Here is a 12873-nt window from a genome sequence, read left to right on the forward strand (position 1 = left end):
TTACGCTTTCACGGTTAAAATTCTGAACTGATTGTTATGAAACTTGGCATAAGAGTACATGCAGTGCTCTTTATCAAAATGAATTTCTTACGACCAAAGCTGTGAGGAACACCTACATGTATATGTGAACATAGAACAATGTTGCTGATTATTACTATTTGCAACATATAAAATACTTTTTAGTGCAACTATCTATGCGGCCTTCGTACACTCTTCCTTCCGTTTATCATCATCGATAGGTAATTTCTCTGCCGTATCTTAAAACTTGTCATAGCCACTTAGGACACATTATGCTCATTACTATAAGTGTGTAGTATTTAATATTCTATACACATCAATGTATCCTGTCCGTTATTATTACGTCATAATACACGTGCATTCACTAGTCACGATTGTCGGCCATGATTTAGTAATGGGTATTTTGTTTGTAGTTTTTGGACTTTATATTGTTTGAATCTAGAATTCAGTTTAACTTTTTAACGTTACTAATTTATTATTTGTGTACACCCTTGTTTAAATTCTTATTTGAGTTCAGCTTAAATCTTTGTTTTTCAGCTAAGACAAATTGAACCTTGAAAACAATTCACTAGGGTTCCTTGCATGCGATAGTACCTTAGCACAGTATCTATAAATTTGTCTATATCTGCCGAAAAGAAGTGTTGTTCAAGTACTTTTATTTTTTATGTCTTGCATTAACATACTAAGTAAAAACACGTTTTATGCTCGAAGAAGTCAACGACGTAATTTCAGAATGAAATCCGAAAAAAATCCCAATAATATATTTATCCATAACTCTTCTATTTTTAAAGAAACTTCATAAAATCTTGATGAACAATACTTTACAATACTCGTGTAATTTCCCTTTACGAGTATTTGTTAAGTAAGTTTGCAGGAAACATTGTTTATACGGAGTATATTGTATGGCCCAAGTATTCCGGAAACGTTGAGGGAGGTACATTCTATAGAGGTAGAATTAAATTTATCTTGCTATCCTTCTTAACACATTGAGTTAACTGGAAGTTACGTGTAATAAAAAAATATTCGAAATTTAAATCTGGTCTCGATAATTTTAGCAAAAATTTAAATTGACATATTATCAGACGAATTATTTTTAATAAAATTATGAAAAGAACGTTCGAGAAATCGAACACATATTCAAAAATTCAAATAAATAAATGCCGCGCTCTCTATGGTCGTGTAACTGTCAAAACTCATACAGTTGACCTCGATTCATATGATTTTGACATAATTCCGGATTATCGCTTGATAACCGTCCGTACTTTTTACCATCAATTGAACATGATGCTTGAATTAAGCGGTCTTAAAGGTTAGTAGTTGACACAAATTTAAAAGTTAACTTAAAGAATGTAAAAGTTATGATTGTGGTACAACTTTCTTTATGTGTACTTATTAATTTATTTTATTTCTTACAAATCTATCTCATATATTGTAATACTATGGACAAGGAGGCACATGAATTTGACTCGTTGTATATTTGTTTGTTATTATATTTTTTACGGATTAAGGCATTTATCTTATGAGTGGAAAATCAGAGGAAACATTAGTTCGCTTTACGATAAATCGTACCAACGTATCGTATTGGAAAAACTAATTATATGGCATGACAAAAGAAAGCCACACTTAACGCTTATAAAACATGATAACATTCACTTTAAATGTTCCCATGCGGTGAGTCACTATAGATTACAAAACAATATCTTCTTAGTAAGGTGCTAATGCGAGACTCAGATAAGCCGTCTACCTGAAGGGTTAACCAACCCTCCACTGACTAAATAATTCATATTTATGTCAACAAAGCATTAGTAATGCTTTAAGGTTTAATTTTTAAAAATAGAAAGGGACTTTCGTGTTTGTATTGTTATGAATTGTCAAATTGCGTTTTGTATAACATGGCTATCAATTGTGTGAAATATTTTTATATTAAAACCAAATAATGGCGTATTTTAGATAAAATAATGATGTTTTAGGATGACAATATGTCCTATCCCTTGACGTGGTGTTTGATTTTGTAAGCAATCTGATATTATTACCACGAAATAAATTAATATTGATGTTGTTGTTCTAGAAAAATGTTGTAGTCTCTGGTTATAATTACTTATTACTTTTTCTGATTTGTCTATAAATTCTAAGATCATTTTAACAAGTCAGTTGAGAATTAAACTTATATCCTCTACAATATTCGACAGCATGTTGCCAACAGAAAAATCCTCATAAAATTCAAGACTAAGAATACTCGAAATCTTCAAAAATCTTTAGTTTGCATTCAGTCCGCGCTGGTTGCGATGACAGTTGGCCATCTCATGAATCATAACATTTGAAACATGCATAATCGAGGGCAATGCATGGAATTCAAATAAGGATATAAACTGCCAAATAATTGGCTGAATTCTCCACATTGTACTGCCCGCAGTTTTCTCATCCGAGTGTGGAATGCTTAATATTTTTCTAGATTGCGATTCGAGGCACGGGCACGTGAGGTAAGAAATCTTTTGAGTGTTGAAGAATATAATATATTGTGTCTCTCTGGGTATGTCGGATTACTGTTTCACAGGACTATGAGAGTGAAGGAACAGAGAGTACATCTGTGTATTGCGAACACACTAGTGTACTACAATATATCCTACGTTCCTGGCTGATCTCGGCTGTGATTGCCGTTTGACTAGGAGGAATTCATTAATTCTGCTTCACGATCCAGAACCTAATTACGGTGCCAGTAAATCGAAAATGTGATTTTGTAAACTGTTAGATCAGCGAAAATTATTCTTATGCTTTTTCTTTACTATAATATCTTGGTCTCAGTCTCTTTTATACAGGTCCGTGTTATACTAAACTACAATAATTTTACCATACTTTTAGGAATAACAAAATATTCACACGAGAACTTCTAAATATGTAATATTGAACGATATTACAAATATCTCGCGTGAGAACCCCGGGTATGTGCCGAACAACAAGACTTTTCCATTTTTCCTCTCGATTTGGTGACTGATTCAAGGTTCCGTAGAATACAAAGACTTCTGTGTGAGTGATATCTTCAAGGACTTTAGTTTTATGTTCTCAAATACCGTTGCTGTTTATCGAGGGCGTTGCAAAATCTGCAGAAACTAAATCAGTATAACCTTAATAACTAAGGTTTAACTCATTGGTTTTCGTGCAAACAAACGTTGTAAAAACTCTGTTAAAGACATGATATGTATGGAAAAATCTTACATGATTTGGTCCTAATTTACTCCATGGAAACTAGAACACATTATTATAATATTTATTTGCGTAATAATATTGATGTGGATTAGATTTGTGTTAAATGAATTTTACTGTTGTAACCAAAGTTTGACGCGTTCTTCAAATTCATAGAACTCATTAGTTTATGAAAATTCCACGAATACATTGTAAGTTAAGTGAAAACGAGACAACATTAACATTAAAATAAGTTCTAGGTATTGTGGTTTTAAAATTAAAACAGGTCATATATATCCTAAAATATGGTAAAAACTAACAATAGACAGTTGTTACAAATTTTATCAGTTCCAATTGGTGTAATGGTTGAATGCAAAGAACATTTTAGGTTATGCATTTTATTATTGGACCTATTCTTATTGGACCTATCCTATTACATAATAAAAAATAAAAGAGGTTTTAGACTCTTTAGATATTAATGTAATGTGCGTTAATATCTAAAGGTAACGTCAGGTGCCAAACAAACATTCATCACGTCTTTATCTCGAAGGGGTATGCAGAAGTAGAACTAGGGCACCCAACCAGGATACTCCAGGAAAGTTAAAAACGGAAAAAAATACCACAAATAGTTTAGTTATTCATATAGTTTGGAGAATTAAAGCAAAACAAAACAATTTAGACGGAACCTTTAACCCCGAATATAAAGTGCTAAACACCAAGCGTAATAAAAGATCGGAGTGTATTTTCAAGTTTCGTTTCGTCAAAGAAAGTGTTATAACAGAGTTTACGAGTGTAGACGCGAATTATGCTAATGACTTGTTTATGGCTCGAAGGGTTGCAAATAAACACGGACACTTTGAAAAACTTGGCGAAACCTAGGGCTGCCATCACTCAATTATTGTTCTTTCTTTTTATACAAATTATAAAAAATATTAGTAATTTGTAAATATTAACACTATATTAAGTTCGAATCTATACATATTATAAAACAAAGTCTCCAAAAGCTGTCTGTGATGTATGTGATCGATTTTGCATTGAACGTTTGTACAAAAATAAAGTGCATTTCTTGAGGAAGGATTAGGTTAATAGTACATTAGCAATTTCACGCGGCAAAGCCGCGGGCACAGCTAGTACTCGTACAGTTTTTATTGTAGTATAGACAATGGTACTTAGTTAATTTTCAATGGACATTGCGTTCTTCAATCGGATATTATATCTTATTGAACCGGCTATTTCGGAAAGCGATTTATTGTCACTAGCTAGTATGCAATTTTGTAGATCGCTATATAGTATAGGATACATCTAGTTAAGCTTGACCAGGAAAATAAAAACCTGCTTTAGAGTCGCCATACTTGGTTTTTCATTTTGAAGTTGTCAGTATCATGATTTGATTTTATAAATGGTTTTCTCAGCAAGGGAATTTATCTGACTTCTTTATGAGGAAATAAAAGATCTTGTACCAAAGTTGTCAGTACAAGAAATTAGTTCCATATTGTACTGTACACTGGGAGCGTGTAGTAGCCCTAAGCTAAGTGTTAGGTTTAAGTGGTGACGTCAGATGTCTCTTGCAAGTATAAGGTGAGTATTTGTTTTCATATTTTAGAACCTTGTGGATAAATTCCTTGACCTAATAAACTAAGCAATATCATTATGCAGTCATTTGTGTGATGTAGAGTCGTCTTGACCTAGTAAGGTTTGAGATGCTTAACCAACGAGATCTTAGATTCAATACAAAAAATCTATCGTCCTGCTCGGCATAGGAATTTATGGTAGGTATATGTGGTAAAAGGGTAATCTCACCAAAATAAATAATGAAATAAGCTCGAAGAACCCTTAGCTGCCGATATGTTCCTGCCTTACCCATAGGGATATTAGCGGTATATTGATAATATTAAAATAATTTTTGTTTGTAATACTACAAATTCAATATCATAATCATAATCATTATTTAGGTAAGGGGGAATATTTGTATTAAAATTTTAAATAATATTTTGATCTACAGTATTAAAACCGGCCGCCGTTCGTCATCTCCATAAATTTGTTCGGAAAAGACACGGAATATGCCTCCCTAAAGTCACATAATAACAGCTGCTTCACACCAATTACATTCAAAAGAAAGACGGCCATTTTGCGTTTAGGCTCATAGTTCGAAATTCAAAACATCAACGGGATTTTGAAACGTATTGTAAAAATAATAGCACAAAAGTATATTTTGAAAACAAGTTTATTGTTTCCGTTGGTGTTACGTTTGGCCGCTCTTATTATAACTAGCGACCTCTATCAACGAATGATTGTAAACAGTAGTTGTATTTTAACAGTACTTATCTTTTAAATACAAAGTTGGTACGTTGTTTATAGTCATTATACATAATTATTAGGTACTTGATACTATTTCGTAATTTTATTTTTACAGACCAATTTTGCATAAGTGAATAAAATTACTCACCGCTATTATCTATTATGTTTTCTTAATTGAATAAAGTGTATACGAAACTTGTTAAAATACGTGGAAGCCATATTTCGCAGAATAAACGAACGACCGCAGTAAAGAGTAATAGTTTAATAGCACTCATTCACGATTATAAAACTCAATTGTTTCTACAACATAATTTAGTTTGAAATTCTCGTGTAACAATGTTGCGCGTACACTTTGTATACAAACAAATCATTGTTGATAAAAACTCGCGAACTTTTTACAATGTAAGTAATAATACCGCATATTTAGTTCCCGCTATTGGACGCTAGAGATCGGTAGTTGTGTCCATAAACACGCGGCGAGCTTATGCGGGGGACAGGCGTCCGGGGGGCTAAGTTACGCGCCCCCACTGCCACTTCAACGAGTCAAACGCTACAGTCGGTAGTCGCAACGCAACCGCGCCGCGGAGAGGTCGTGTTACACCACGCGCCGGTTCACATCACGCTATAAATATTTAATACACAAACTGATCAAACGATAAATCAACATTAATGAGTGAAAAGTATCAAACTCAACCCTTCACGAGGACTCATATCAAACAATATACCACGGACTATTGTGCAGTGAAATGCTAGGAAGTTTTTCTTCAGCATACGAGTGTATCGCGGACTTTGTTTCGGAAATGGTGATATCGACCCACGGGGTGTGTTTATGAGACTTTTGTAGTGAAATGAAAAATCTGTGATAATGTACGCTATTGCAGCTGTTTTTTGTGCGCTGCTCCAAGTCGGCTGGACTGTGATGCAAAATGGCTCGGACAAATGTGTCCGAGTTGCGGACCGAGGGTCCGAAGGCGGCGTCCTCTGCAGGATACGGACTCTTGAAGGAGAAGGTGGCAGTATATCTTCAGTGACATCCGACACCAGCCGCTTGACTGTGGAGTGCAACAATTTGCTTCTGTTTGAAAGTTCGTTACGGGCGCATTACTTTGCCCCGGTCCAGGTTCTCACTGACCTCTCAATCAACAACTGCAAGTTACTCGGTGTCCCGGACAACACATTTCAAGACTTGAAAAAACTAAAACGATTAAAGTTACGTTCCAAGAACTTCGAATGGAGTCCTACTAAGAACTTGGAGCTGTCTTTGAACGCATTCAATGGATTGTCGGAACTCCAGTCGTTGGATCTCGCTCAAAATAACATCAAATTCGTTCCTTCCGGTGTGTTCTGCGCGCTGGAAAATCTCAACACACTGAATTTAACACACAATAGAATAAAAACAGTCGGACAGATTGGATTTGGGCAAGGATGCGGCTCGAGCTTACATAGTCTAGACTTGAGCCATAACATGATTAAATCATTGCCCGAAGACTCGGAATTGCTCAAGTTAAGAAGTTTGCAGCATCTATATCTGCAGCATAATAATATCACGGACATATCAAGCGGAGCTTTCAACGGGCTTGTGTCAATGAGAGTTTTGAACATATCACACAATCACTTGCACACATTACCCGAGGGAATCTTCGCGAATGCAAGAGAACTACGAGAAATATATTTAAATGATAATACGCTTTACGAATTGGCTCGAGGCGTATTCCACCGTTTAGAGCAACTTATTGTGTTAGACCTGTCGAGCAACCAACTTACGAGCAACCATATTGATGACGGCACGTTTTTGGGACTGATACGGCTGATCGTATTGAACCTTTCAAACAACGCTTTGACGAGAATCGACGGGAAAACATTCAAGGACTTATTCTTTCTGCAAATATTGAATTTGAAGAATAACTCAATCGGATATATTGAAGATAATGCATTCTTGCCGCTTTATAATTTGCATACTTTGAACTTGGCCGAGAATCGTCTTCACACAATAGACGAAAATTTATTTAACGGTTTATTTGTTTTAAGTAAATTGACGCTCAATAATAATTTATTAGTAAATATAGATAGAAAAGCGTTCAAGAATTGTTCCGATTTAAAAGAGTTGGATCTGAGCTCCAATCAGTTAATGGAAGTTCCCGACGCTCTTTGGGAACTTTCGTTTCTGAAAACACTTGATTTGGGTGAGAATCAAATATCCGACTTTAGAAATGGTTCTTTCAAGAACTTGAACCAATTAACTGGATTAAGACTGATTGACAACCAAATTGGGAACTTGAGCGTCGGAATGTTTTGGGACTTGCCCAGCTTACAAGTACTCAACATCGCCAAGAACAAGATCCAGTCAATCGAACGAGAGACTTTCAAGCGGAACGGACAACTGGAAGCCATCAGACTCGACGGAAACTTTCTGTCGGACATTAACGGTGTCTTCTCGACGCTCGCTAGTCTCCTGTGGCTCAACTTATCGGAAAATCATCTAGTGTGGTTCGATTACGCGTTCGTGCCTACGAAACTTAAGTGGTTGGACATTCACGGTAACTTTATCGAACACTTAGGAAATTACTACAAGTTACAAGATGAAATTCATATAAAGACATTAGACGTTAGCCATAACCGTATCACCGAGATATCGGCGATGGCGATACCTAATAGTGTAGAACTGTTGTTTATAAATAATAACTTTTTAAATAGTATCCATGTGAATACGTTTTTCGATAAAAAGAACTTAACGCGTGTGGACATGTATGCAAATGAAATTGTACATTTGGAATTGAATAGTTTGCGTTTATCAACAATGTCGGGAAATAGGACTCTGCCGGAATTCTATATAGGTGGTAATCCATTTCAATGTGACTGTACAATGGAGTGGTTGCCCATTATAAACAATATGACCGCGATGAGACAATACCCGCGAGTGATGGACTTAGAAAACGTTTTGTGTAAGATGACAAACACCCGTAGCGGTACTCATGTGCCCCTAACTAACCTTAAGACGTCAGACTTTCTTTGTAAGTATGAGACACATTGTTTTGCGATATGTCACTGTTGCGACTACGATGCATGTGACTGTGAAATGACTTGCCCGCAAAATTGCACTTGTTACCACGACCCATTGTGGAACACAAACGTCGTCGACTGTTCGGACAATCGTCCGTTGAAATACCACATAAAATACCGATGGACGCGACCGAAGTATTTTTAGATGGCAACAACATCCGAGAGCTACAAAACCATGTTTTTTCATTTGGAAGACAAAAGATGAGATCGTTGTATGTAAACAACAGCAACGTGGATAGCATACAAAATAGGACATTCGCCGGATTGAATTCGCTGCAAATACTTCATCTGGGAAACAACAAACTGAAAGAGTTGAAAGGATACGAGTTCCATCAGCTGAGTAATTTGAAAGAGCTGTTTTTACAAAACAACCTTATCAGCCATATCGCCAACATATCATTCTTATCTCTTAGATCTTTAGAAACATTACGCCTGGATGGCAACAGACTGGTCGATTTTGAAGTATGGAGTTTCAATAGTAACCCCAATTTGAAAGCTTTGTCTCGGCAATAATTTATGGTCTTGTAAATGTCGCTACCTGCAAGAATTAACGGCGTATTTGGCCGAGAATGCGCAAAAAATAATCGACATCACCGATGTATGGTGTTGGAACGGAGACGCGAAACCGCCACAGAAAAAAGAACTCAACTTAAACGGCACTGCCTGCAGCGATTATTATGCCGATAATTCAGTCATCGGAAACATGTTGGTGTCGAACTATGTTCCCATGATGGTCTCCACTCTCACCGGTTTTATGTTAATTTTATTGGCGCTCATCGTACTATTTCTTTTTAGAGACACGCTCAGACTATGGTTGTACACGACTTGTGGCATAAGAGTATTTTCATTTGCGGGAAGCTTCGAGGAGAGCCAAAAACTATACGACGCCTACGTTTGCTACAGCCCTAAAGATGAAGAATCGATCGTGCAATCGTTAGTAAACGAATTCGAAAATGGAACTCAATCGTACAATCTTTGCCTTCATTACCGCGATGTTGCGCATCATGGCGCTCAATACTTACCATGCGCGCCGCCTGTCGTCGAGACCGCCGAGGCATCCAAGCGAATAATCATTGTACTAACGAGAAATTTCATGCAAACAGAATGGTCCCGATACGAAATCCGACAACGATTGCACGAGGCGCTCAAAGGCTGTATTTATAAGTTAGTTTTAATAGAAGAGTTCTGTGGTGGAGGACGCGATGTGCGATCCCGATTTGAGACCATACCTAAAGACGGGATCGAGATTGAGGTGGGGCGAGAGCGGTTTTGGGAGCGCCTCAAGTATATGATGCCGGAATTATCGGGACATAGCCATAAGGCGCGATCTCATAGTTATAGAAAAAGTATTAACACCTACACGTTAGACTCCTCCGTGCCTAATGGAGCGAACGTGGCGCCGTTTCCTGACAAATCACCGGTGCTAGGAAGCGCTGTTCAGGGCGTCAGCGCTCCCCAGAGTACACCACCGAGGTCCGGCAGTCGCCGTCCGTGGTGAGACAGACGCAGGGCGTGATGTACGGGCCGGACGGCCGGCCGATATCGGACCACATCTACTCGTCGATAGATTCCGATTACTCGTCGTTGGAGCACGGCATGGCGCCGGGCAGGCGGCGCGACATGCGCCAGTGGCCCACACCGCCCCCCGTCGTCGACGCTACCAACGCCGTACAAGGCTACCTAGTCTAGGGGTGTAAATGTAATCCCAACTTCCAGTCAAATTGTAAATAGCATAGTTTATTAGAAATGCTGTAAATATTGTAATTATTAGTTAGTAAGTGCTATACCAAATCTATGTAATTGAATTATTATTGCCTGTTCGTTATCCTGTGTATAGAACGATAAAAATTTAAAGACTGCTGTAGCATATAATTGTAAATAGAAAAAAAACAAGTGATCATACTATATTATTACTAGTACAATATGGCGTTATTTATACAAATAAAATAAATTGAAGATTTATAAAACAGTGCTTTATTTGAAAATACCTTACACAACACAATACATATGACACAAACACAAAAATAATAAAGTATTTCAAGACAATGCAAATAAAGTTAATAATTGAACAGTAAGAGACAAACGAAATCATTCATAATGACATTAATTTAAAAGCTTAAACATATTTTAATCATGAGAGTGCAAAAGCAAATACTATTTACATATTTATGAAACCCGTTTGGTTTAAAGTAAGCTGTGACATAAATGTAGCGTTATTGGCCTGAAATAGAGTGCATTTCGTAATGTAGAGACAAGAGTATGGTGCTTCCTGCGCCACTGATATTAATAATTGCATAAATGATATCAGGTTTGTTTGTGAGAGGACTAAAGAGTTTTACGCATAATTTGAGTTTGTTGTTTATTCTCGTGGCTTTAACCATAGTGAAATAATTATGTGAACATTGTGATATATACCTCTATAGTTTAATTATAATTATAATTCTTGTTTAATTATACTGAATAATATAATAACAAATAACAATAGAAACTGGTATTCGACTGCTTACATAACCGATCTGAACAAGTCTAAAAGGCTGACTTTACAAACAAATGACGTAACATTTTTAATAACACGTACTCTGATTTTAATAAGTATTTGCTTGGTTCACTCAGAATTATATGAAGTAAAAGTATATACATGAATATTATATGAAGGCAGGTAAAATAACACAAAACACTCATATAGGTTGACAGTAGCCTTTATAATAAATTGAACTGACTATCTGAATAAAAATAGTTTTATATTGTAGTATATTGCTAGCGCAATAAAATAAAGTAAAGCGGCGATAGCCTAGTTGGGTGTGGAACGGTATGCCGAGACGAATGTCCGCAGGTTCAAATCCCAAGGGCATACCACACCCTCTATTTTAGTAACAAAATTGCGTGTATTCTTTGTGAATTAAAGCTTGCTTTAACGGTGAAAGTAAACACCGTGAGGAAACCTGCATAATTGCGAAGTTCTCTATAGGAATTTTGAGATTAGATTTACATCATAAGCTATGGAAGATAGCCATTCTATTTAGTTTAATTTTTTACAAATAATATACTGCCGCTACAGTACGGTACAGTATAGTCAACCACAAAAAAGAGTAAAACAACTTCAACATTTCAAATTGCCTTTAATCTGTTATGTCCTATCAACACTTGTTTTTTATATTAACTAGAAAGGATTTAGAATATTAAAGATACAGAATTGAAAAACGATTGAAGATAATATATAGAAGCGTTTTGAATTTGTTCAGCTACTTCTGTGGTTAACTGTACATTTACACCATAAGCTATATAAGCATTTTATTAGTATTCTTGTGACAGGAGTTTTAATGCCACTACGCATTGTTTGGGACTTAATGTATGACAATCGAATACAGGTGAGCGGAATTAAGATTTCTGCGCATTGTATTTTAGTTTTAAAAATGGCACGCGTCCCGCATTACTAAAACTGGAATTCTTTGAACTTATTGTCTAAAGTACACGTTTAAGCTCTACTTCGATATTTTCGTAACCACAACAATATTTTTATAAATCATGAAAACTAAGTCTTAAATCCTTATTTTATTCTTTTTTTTTTTGTGTATCGCATGACGAAATCGTAATGTAACTGTAATAGGTAGATCTATAGAATACGTCGAATAATCAGAATACGTTTAAAACATGAAAAAAATAAATCAAAACAGACATTGAATTAAACTATTTTGCGGATTTTATCGCGGTTTTTATATTATAATTATCTCCGACGTTTCGAAGATTGAGTGAAGTCTGCAAAATACTTTTATTCCAATCTCTAACATTCGCGTAAACATAAGAAATCATTAATGAAAACATACATAGATATTTTACTTACTACGTGAATTCTATAAGCTACTGCAATGTCAAAGAATACATTTCTAAAACATTCAAAACAAGCATTATATCGCGGAAATACTAGGTTAGGCAATAAACAAAAAGTCGTACAAATTAATAGCTCGACATTTATTGAATATGTTTTGGCACAAGAGTCAAATCTAATGTTCAATAGATAAAGTGCATTACTGAAACAACGTATAAAGTTTGAACTACATTCTTTAGATGGTAGAATACAACCATTATTTACTATAATCGGAAACTCACTTTGGCTTTTGGCCAGTGCTTCTTGTATCTAATGCTGTTCCTGTCTCCTTAAGGATTTATATTATTCGTAAAAACTTTTATATTATGTAATCTATTGTGCACTGTTTTGTGAAATAAAGTAGCATTCAAAATTAGGTTGTTAACTTTGTTTTTGGCAGCTTAATAATAATATTAGCAATGTATTATATACTGTCCCACTGTAGGGCACCT

At 35.8% G+C, this 12873-nt stretch overlaps 1 pseudogene; it reads left to right on the forward strand.

Moving 5' to 3' along the window:
• Positions 1 to 6057: 6057 nt before the first annotated feature.
• On the forward strand, positions 6058 to 10478 carry LOC119193097 (annotated as a pseudogene).
• Positions 10479 to 12873: the final 2395 nt, after the last annotated feature.

The sequence above is a fragment of the Manduca sexta genome, unplaced genomic scaffold (assembly GCF_014839805.1).
Source record: "Manduca sexta isolate Smith_Timp_Sample1 unplaced genomic scaffold, JHU_Msex_v1.0 HiC_scaffold_3587, whole genome shotgun sequence".
In the NCBI taxonomy this organism is placed as follows: Eukaryota; Metazoa; Arthropoda; class Insecta; order Lepidoptera; family Sphingidae; genus Manduca; species Manduca sexta.